General features: G+C 40.7%; 1 pseudogene; it reads left to right on the top strand.

Annotated features, from left to right (window-relative positions):
* Nucleotides 1-3,058: 3,058 nt before the first annotated feature.
* On the top strand, nucleotides 3,059-4,001 carry LOC121157800 (annotated as a pseudogene).
* The last annotated feature ends 6,242 nt before the right edge of the window (nucleotides 4,002-10,243 follow it).

Below are 10,243 nucleotides of genomic sequence, written 5' to 3'. Positions count from 1 at the left end.
AAATTACTCATCTGTCTCATCTTTAAATGTTTAGAACTTATTTGCTTATATTTTGAAAGGCACACAGAGTGAGAGAGGTCTTATAGCCATCATTTCCCTCATTAGATGTCTACAGCAGCCAGTGTCGAACTAAGCACACAATTACAGTGTTCTCTGTGAGTTCAGGAGTCCAAGCGCTTGGCCGTCATTTCTTGCATTCTTAGGTGCATTGCCAGGAACTTGCACACTTAATGGAGCCACCAAGACTTGAACTGGGACTGATATGGGATACTAGCATCACAAGCAGGGATAATAATAAGCTCTTATTATCTTCAATGTATGTAACTGAATGAACTACACACATCTTAGTCTCGGTGTTCTCAATTTTCAGTAGAAGGATGTTACTCTAGATTAGAATCTGAAATGTGAATATTTGAACTGCATGAAAGTGTCTAAAAATGAGAAATTTCAAAAACTCTAGATAAAAGAATGTATTTCATAATACGCACCCAGATTTACGGGAGCCTGACTTCAGTATAACATATGGCAGACACCGGCACATGTGCATAGCCAACTCAGTTAACCTATGGCTTATTGAAATCCGGGGAATAAGTGGCTGAAAGTAAATTGCCTGCAGTGAGTGATATAACCACTCTTTAATAGCATATACCTGTAACAGATGAAAATTCTGTATTCCTGATGTGTCGGTCATTGTATGAAAATTTCCTGTATTTTAATATGTCTCTCTCACATCCAATAATGCTTATTGTCAATAATTTGTTAATTTGGAAAATTCCCTCATGTTACTGCATTCATTTTCATTTGTGAATGATAATCAAAGGACAGAATACAAGGCTTGAAACAATCTACTTTTTTGTGGCTACAAGAGATACCACAGACTAGGTCTTTACAAGCTGTGGAAGTTTATTTGAGATGTCCAAGATGGAAAGGCCATCTCATCTGATGAAGGTTTTCTTGCAACTTCTTACTATTATTCTTACTTTCTTTCATCATATGATGAAAAGAGAGAGAGAGAGAGGTGAGAAAGGCAACATGCACATCAGAAGCCTTGCTTTATTGCAAAATCTTTTCTGTCATAAATAACCCATTTCAGTGATAATAGCATTATTCCATTCATAAAAGTAACATCCTCAAAACCTACTCGATTCATGAAGCTCCCGTATTCCAGTTCTGTCACAAAGGCCTATTCAATTTTAAACTGAGTCTTAGATGCGGAAGTCAAATTATAGTGGGAACAATCAATTAGAGCATTGGATACATTTAGATCAGCACCAGTGACGTGTATTTGTAATTAACGTGCATCTTTCACCAAAGGAGTTTCTGAAATCATATCAAGTCAAGGTATCAGAAGTGCACTACACTTAACACATGCCGAGTAATCTCAAAAAAAACCTTGTGATATGTTTCGGAATTTAAGTCAAAACAAGAATGAGTCAAAGAGATACAGAAGGAAATAACTAAACATTTCTTGTTGACCAGCACAATAAAAAGAAAATGACAACTCTGGCAAGGTGGAGGGAGGGCTGATCCTAGAGCTGTCTTTTGACTGCTTTACTAGTTGTTAATCTCATCCATGGTGATACGCGTCCAATAATAAAATATGGACTCTGTGCTTGCATTCACCTGTTGACTGATGTTATACTTTATGTGTGTGTTAACTAATTAAATAATTTTTTCATCTGAAAGGCAGATTTTACATAGAGAACAGGAGAGACGAAGAGAGAGCTCTTCCATCCACTAGTTTACTTCCCTAATGGCCACAACAGGCAGAGCTGAGAAGAGCTTGATCCGAGGCTGGGAGTCAGGAGCTTCTTCCCAGCTTCCCACATGAGTGCAGGGACCCACACCCCTCTGCAATCCTCCACTGCTTTCCGGAGCTGTGAGTAAAGAGCTGAATAAGAACTGGAGCAGCTGAGGCATGCAGGACGCTAGCGCTTGCAGGCTGAGGATTCGCCTATGATGCCACTGCGTCAGCTGTGTGCATGTTTGTGTTTCCTATGATCTAAACACAGAAATGTATCTGAAAGACTATGAGATTAGACAACAAAACACCAGATCTGTTGGGAAAAGAAATCTCAGTAAAACTTACAGAGAAGTTACCTTTCCGCTGTGTTCAAAGATATGCCTGTGTTCCAATATTCAGGTTTGTAGGCAACACTCAGTCACCATGAATAAGAAACCCTCACACATATTTCAGATGGGTACAGCAGGAATTACATTATATTTTGAATATTGCAGTATTTGTGAAACAAATATTTTATGATGGAAAATTAGGGTTACAAAGTTCAACTTTAACATTAGCATTCTGAACCGTTTGTAGTTCATATTTATAAGACGGCATGGGTAGAATTAATTTAACAAATTAGATAATAAGGTTTCATGTCAGTTTGTACTCTGGTCACTGAAATGTCTCTGAAGACGAACAAACATGCAGTTTATTTCAGGGAGCTTTCGGTTGGTGCCTGATTCTAATATCTACAACATTTATAATTCATATGTAAAGTTATTAACAGTTGAATTGAAACACTATAAAATCAGGTGAGATTAATAGTGGTGAATTACCATAATACAGCTATTTCCATTATTTCATGTAAGATATATAGAGGGGTGCCTGGTTGTTCACACAGCAGCTCCTCGGACAAAGGCGTAGGCTACTGGTAAATGATTGTGATGGGGCCTGAGGGCAGGTGGAGAGGGTGGTGACAAGATCGGTGTTGGGCTGTTCATTGTCTTTTCTTTCTTTACTACTGATCTGATAGATTTAACTAAATGTGTAGTAATCACATTTGCAGATGGTGCAACATGGGGATCAATCTGAAAGTGTCTGAACCAATACAAGCAGAAATTAGAGGTTCTGTGGAAATGAGATAATTAGAAAACAAGTGTATAGACAGACTTCAGCCTTTTAAGACGTGATATACAATTTGTAGTAGGCTAGAAAAATGTCCAGAAGCCACTTGAGTTCAAAGGAAAAGCCTTGGAGCTCTCTGTTCCTCCCTGTGCAATGGACAGCCACTGCGTTTTGTACAGCATGAATGCTTCCCTGAGACAGGTGATAAAGGTCAGAGTGAATGGATTTGGCTGTATCCGGCGCCTGGTCACCAGGGCTGCTTTCACCTCTGGCAAAGTGGACATCGTGGCCATCAGTGATCCATTCATTGACTTCAACTACATGGTCTACATGTTTCAGTGTGACTCGACCTATGGCAGGTTCCATGGCACGGTCAAAGCCAAGAACGGCAAGCTTGTCATCAATGGGAAAGTCATTACCATCTTCCAGGAGTGAGATCCCACCAATATCAAATGCCCAGTGTGTGGTGGAGTCAACTGGGGTCTTCACCACTGTGGAGAAGGCTGGGGCTCACTTGAAGGTTGGGGCCAAGTGATGACCCCATGTTTATAACGGAAGTAAACTGTGAGAAGCATGACCATTCCCTCAAGACTGCCAGCAACACCTTGTGCACTAACTGTTAGGTTCCCCTGGCCAGGCTCATCCATGACACCTTTGGCATTGTAGAGGGCCTCATGACCATAATGCATGCCATCACCATCACCCAGAAGATGGGGGATAGCCCCTCTGGGAAGCTGTTCTTTTTTTGGCCATGGGGCTGTCCAGAACATCATCCCAGGTTCCACTGGTGCTGTCAAGGCTCTGGGCAAGGTCATCCCTGAGCAGAACGGGCATGGCCTTCCATGTGCCCACTCCCAGTGTGTCTGTGGTGAACCTGACTTGCCTTGTGGAAAATGCTGCTAAGTAAAATGAGATCAAGAATGTGGTGAAACAGGCATGCGAGGGCCCCGTGAAGCGTATCCTGGACTACACTGAGGACCAGGTGGTCTCCTGTGACTTCAACAGTAACATCCACTCCTCCACCTTTGATGCTGGGGCTGACATTGCCCTCAATGACCACTTTGTCAATATCATCTCCTGGTATAACAATGAATTTGGCTACAGCAACACAGTGGTGGACCTCATGGTACACATGGTTTCCAATGTATAAGAGCCCCCGGGACTGCTGACCCCAACAAGAGCACCAGAGGAACAGTGAGGCTGCTGGGGAATCCTTACCTCACTCAGTCCCCATCACACTGAGAGTCTGCCATTTCACAGTCTCCATCCCAGACCCCTGGAAAAGTGGGGAGCCTTGGGACCCCTATCTTGTCATGCTACCATCAGTGAAGTCCACTGTACCACACCCCCACAGAAAAAGGGAAAAGCTTTGGAACTCATTGTCTGTGAACTTGAAATTCAATGCTGAATCCTTCTTTAAGGGGGTCCTTTAACTGTTATTTGTCATACACAGAAATATCTATGTTAACTGCAAAAGGAAAGTAAACCTAAATTCTTTGGAAGGAATAATAAACCACCAATGTGGTGATTATGTGTAGGGTATTAATAGAAGAATCTTTGATGATAAAAAGTTGGGAATTACTGGCTACATCTCTTAAAAACAGGTGCTCTATTAGTGTAGTTCTATTAATAAGAAAAAAGGTGCACTCAACAATGAGGGCTAATTAGCTCCAGTTATCAGTGTTAGGCTCAGAGGTGATATTATTCTAGCCCAGAGCAAAAACACTGATGTGCTTGTTAATTTGTGGGGCTAAATTAATGTGAATATTTAATTTTTAGTAGGATACTGAAAATAGTTAATTATTGAATCCCCCTCCAAGCATGACTAGGCATTTGAGAAGTGTTCAAGAAGAATCTAGATTCAGCTAGCCTTAGTCTTGAACTGAGATAGTGTCATGAACCAATGTGTCTATGCGGGATAATTTGAGGTTGCTATCTGGGTTGGAAAATGATCATAGAAAGTTTGGACTATTCTAAGTTCTTGTCACTCTGATGAAGGACTGAGGCTATTCAAAAGTGTAGCTTATTCTGCCCCTTGTGCCTCTAGCTTTCCAGTTTTATTTTTTATTCTTTTTATGATCAAGTTTGTGGGTGTTCTTATTTTTGCTCTTTTCCTTTGTTTTACTTCTTTTCTCTCTTTTTCGTATGGAGCAAGACTAATTGACAGAACAAATTTTAAGGTAAATGAGGTTTCCATGTATTCCAAAAAAATGCAAAACATATTTATCAATATCTATGAGGATGGACCCAAATGTCTCCCACTGTGCAATCATCCAACGAGAGGGAAGGCCACATGGGCAGTATCTGAGATTACTGTGTATTCAGGGAAACCCTCTAGATGGTAAATGAATTACTGTGCAATAAATTATCGAAACTTGACATTCTAGAAACACTCAACACGGACAAGTTACTTCTTCTTTTTAGAGATTGATTTTATTTTTTAATTGAAAGGCATAGTTACAGAGAGAAGAGGAGACAGAATGAGAGAGAGCGATCTTTCATCTACTGGTTCACTCCCCAAAGGGCTGCAATGACTGAGGCTGAGTTGTTCCAAAGGCAGGATCCAAGAGGACCAATGACTTAGTTCATCCTCCATTGCTTTGCTAAGCCACAAGCAGCAAGCGGGATGAGAGGAGAAGCAGCCAGGACTCAGGTTGGCCCCCACATAGGTGCCTATGCCAAAAGCAGAAGCATAAGCTACTACACCATGGTACCAGCTCCTCAGGAACCTATGTCTCATAGACAGAATATGCTTGCAATGTCTTTATTACTCATTTTTTCTAAAAGATTCTACAATACATATCAGTTTCCATAAGTCAGGGAGCTCATTCCTTCCCTTTGATATTTAATGTAACTCCAGATGTTCTTAGAGTCATGTATTTGTCCTTTTATTTTCTTTTGTCTATTATGCCAAAACAAATTGTTTTAATACTATAGCTTATGGAAAGTCTTGATAACTGTTAAGACAATCTTCATTCTTGTTATTTTAAAGTGTCTTGGCTTTTGCTAAACAAACATCTGGAGCCATCTGTCAGCTTCCACATAAAGATCTGTTCCACGATATGGATTAGCATTGCCAACAAATGTATATATTATTTTGAGGAGCTTCATCAAGCTTGTGGTTCAAAGTCTTTCCATCCACAAACATAGTAACAATTTTCAGTGTTCTGTTCTTCATGCTTTTCATTAAAATGTTTAATCCTCTGCTTAAAGATAGCTTCATCTTTTGTAGTATTGTTACAACATTGTTATTTCTTCTGTTGACATTTCATTTTATTGTATTTGGTCTATGTTTCCCCGCAGAGGACTGGAAAGGACCCCTGCCTTGTGCCTCAATGTGGTACCTGTGACATCCTGTAGCAGGTCCCGCGAGGAGTGCACCTGGATGAAGGGAGGGGCCTAGAACAACGGAAGCAGAAGAGAGGAAGAGAACGGGTTAACACCTAGGCTTTAGGAGCCCTAAAGCAGAATGAATATAAGTCCGGTTTGGCATACACAAGTGGCCTAAATGAGTCCCATTGCACTGATATTGGGGTTTGTAACTGGCTTACGGTCATGTGGCTCCAAAGAGCTCAGAATGTGAGACAGATTCACGAGATTCACGGGCATTCTAAATGGTATCTTTTAACTTGTATTTTCCCTGTCGTAGGTGTTAGGTACAACAGTTAGGAAGCTCTTTGAAATGCCTACATCCCACATGGTTGAGCCTGGGTTTATGTCTTGACTCTATTTCTGATTCTTGCCTTCGTCTTAACACCCCAGAGAGAGCAGGCAAAGTTGGGTCCCTACCATTCATGTTGGAGAATAGTTAGACTTAATAAGATGATGATAAAGTACCCGGTGTGGTAGCCTAGTGGCTAAAATCCTCATCCTGCCAGCACCAGGATCCCACCTGGGTGCCGGTTCTAATCCTGGCAGCCCCGCTTTCCATCCAGCTCCCTGCTTGTGGCCTGGGAAAACAGTCGAGGATGGCCCAAAGCCTTAGGACCCTTAAAGACTCAGAGGAGGCGCCTGGCTTCTGGCTTCAGATTGGTCAGCTCAGCTCCAGCTGTTGTGGCCACTTGAGAGGGTGTGGTGAACCATCGGGCAGAAGAATTTCCTCTCTGTCTCTCCTCCTCCCTGTATATCTGACTTTCCAATAGAAATAAATAAATCTTTCTTTTTAAGATGATAGGGTCATGTGTCGGACACAGTTGTAGGGTGTTGCCTGGGATTCCCACATCCTGCATCAGTACCTGGGTTGAGTGCTCCTTTGTGATTCAGCTTCCTGCTAAAGCGCACGCTGGGAAGGCCGCTTGAGTACTCGGACACGTGTCACCCTTGTGGAAGATCTAGGCTAGGTTTCTGAGCCCAGGATTTGATCTGACCCAATGTCTGTTATTGCAGACATTTGGAGCTTGAATCAATGGATAAATGATCTTTCTCTCTTTTTCTGTGTCTTTCAAATGAAATGAAAATTAATTTGTTAAAAGATAATGGTATATTTAGAGTATATTGATTTAAAATATTAAATATTGATAGACTTCTTAGTGTTTGTTACTTATTAGGCAGTAAATAAATTATCCTATGCTTTATTAAATAGGTAGTTTCTTTTTGCTTAAAAAAAAAAGAGAATGGGTTAGCGAAATCTACTCCTCAGGGAATTAATAGAATTAAGTGAAATAGCACTTTAACAGTGCCTAAGGCAGTGGTTGTTGAGGGTCTTTAACTCCCAGTAACTTGCCCTTTCCACATGGCTGTGTTTTTAAAAAGGTAAAAAAAAAAAAAAAAAAAAAAAAAGAAAAGAAAAAAAAAGGCAGGCACGGTGGAATTTTTTTTTCAATGCCAGCTTAAAATAGTCATCAGCATTGAAGTCAGCTGAACCTATTTGGGTTCCATTCAAAATGTTACTTTCGGAAATACACACAGAGTTCATTTGCATAATCACTCTCCAGGCGAGGAACCTGTCCCTGAGGGGTTATCATTATTTAAATCTAAGTCAGGTTATTACCCTTCCTCCTGCTGAGCCTCTTGGCTTTGTTCCCTTCCCTTTCCCCAGAGCTGCAGCTGCATCTCTCTGAACTGGAGCCTGACCAGTGGCTCCAACGCAGGGAGATTTAGGTAAAAGGCAGAATGTTTCCAAGTGCAGAGAGCCAGGAGCTCAGGAGCAACATATGGAGTTCAAATCCTTGTTCCAATTCCCAGGAAGGCAGTACCGTGGGGAACCGGCTTCACTTCTCCAACCCCACATTTCCATGTTTTGAATGAGATTGATGGTGTGGAGCAGTTTAACAGGTGTTTTACAGATAATCAGACAATTCTAACCCATGATATCCACTTCAGTTTCCTCAGTCCCTTTCCCTTTTCTCACCTCTTGGCTGTCCTTCTGGAGTAGAAAACACATCTCAGAAACAGGCTAAGGAGCACTAGTGTTGGGGAAAAACAAATCAGAGAATTTAATTTAACTGCGAGATATTTAACCTCTGTGATTCATTTTTGGGAGGAGAGTAAAGAAAGATTTTTCTAAAGTCAAAGCAGTTAGCTGCAGAAAGCGTGAAACTGTTCCCCGGAAGTTGCATCAACATAGCTAGCAAAGGGGTCCTTAGGAAAGACAGGAAGAGAGAGCAACATAATTGGCCATGCCAAAAGTTGAATTGGAGACCTCACTTAGGGGAAAGAATTATAAAACCGGAAATAATTTGGCATCCACCAAGTGGGAGTTTTATTATTAAAAAATAACAAAACTCGGAGAAAATACATCGGCTTTCTTCTCTGCTGTCACTCAAGACGCAAGACTCCCCCCAGGTTGCCTGCAGAGGGTGAAGGCATCAGGGTCCATGTCATGGGTGGAGCTGCATAGATGAAGCCAATGACGCATCCAGACTTTGTCAGACAAGGCGTTCCTCAGTTGGATTTCGATCTGAGTCCATCTGATTTGCCAAGATACAATCTGCCTCTCTCTTGAAAGACTGATCTGGTTGAATCTCGCTTTTGAAAACTGTACGTTGTGCCAGTATGATTTGCAAAATCTGCTTGCAAACTAGTGAAGAGTTTTGTAAAGACACTCACAGCATCCAAAACAGAAAAAAAAAAAATAACACTAATTGCAGCTTAAACAAATCACAGCTTGACGGCCACTGAAGGAAATCATTGCAACAATGATTTAAATCCCTCCCTTTGTTTATTTCTACAGTCTGTACAGCATTCTGGAGTCTCATGTATTAAAGAACTGACCACCAGGAATAAATAAAATATGTTTTAGTACACAAAATAATAGAGCACAGGCCCGTGGCTCAGCCGCCACGATTCTCAGGTCTAAATTATGTGTGCCACAATAGGATGGGAGTATGGTGTGCGAGTTTTATAAGTAGAATTGAAAGCTGAGATCGCTTAGGGAAATCTTCATTTAAAAGAGAGAGAGAAAGATTTGAACTGCAACTGGAAATCACTTGAATAAACGAGATGAGAAAAAAAACACAGGTGGGAGAAAGTAATAACACATCCTGAACTACTTTCCCCAGTCTCTCCTGTTTTATGTATTTTATTGGCGAGAATCCCAAATTTCTGTCTTGGGTATCTATTATGGTTGGCATTAGAGATGAAACTTTGAACGTTAACATACTGTCTGAAAATTCAGGAACTGGAAGGAATGCGCTTTGATCAAAGAAACAACACAGGCTTGCCATACTCCATATTGAAATGCACCCGTTAAATGTTACATAAATAGATTCCAACAAAAATCAGTACTGAAGCAGAAGTCCCAATGTCTAATCAAAGGCAGAATAATCTCTTCTCTGTCCCTGACCATGCATTGAAGTTGTGATCAATTATAGTTGGTTAAGTCTGGACTGGGGCAATGTTTTCGTTTCTTTGTTTTGTTTGTTTTTGGTTCATTCTCTGCAAATTCTGAGATCTTCGAGTCTTTCCAAATACATTCCTTATTTGCTGAATAGGAATGTTGATATTTTTCTCTAAGTGGCATTGCGGATATTCTGTTAGCTCCTGTGTATTGTATGCTTCGCAGAAGCTCTGGCCCATATGAAAAACAGGATCAGAGAGGGCTTGTCACTTACCTAGGAAACAGGTGTATTTGAATAGTTCCAACATCAGGATCTTCCCTTAAAGTGACAGAGCGCATAATTTGTCTTAATGTGATGTTTTCTTTTTCCCCAATTTTTTCTTAGCATGACTGTTTACTCAAAATCTCGTACAATGTTTAATTATGTTCATTGTATTATTTACTTGGCAATGTTAATGATTCATTCAATTCTCAAGAGTCTGAATGTGCTACATACTACTTTATAGTTAAATAATCCTGGCTATTGTCCCTCTGTTGCCCTGGGGTTGTACGCTTATCAGGGTATCTATTTATGTCATACAACAAAATCATAAGCATTCCAAGGGTTTTACCTT

Source organism: Ochotona curzoniae, unplaced genomic scaffold (assembly GCF_017591425.1).
Source record: "Ochotona curzoniae isolate NIBS_2020 unplaced genomic scaffold, NIBS_Ocur_1.0 contig_3622, whole genome shotgun sequence".
NCBI classification, from domain to species: Eukaryota; Metazoa; Chordata; class Mammalia; order Lagomorpha; family Ochotonidae; genus Ochotona; species Ochotona curzoniae.
The sequence above is the reverse complement of the archived record's forward strand: the minus strand, read 5'-3'. Positions and strand labels throughout refer to the sequence as shown.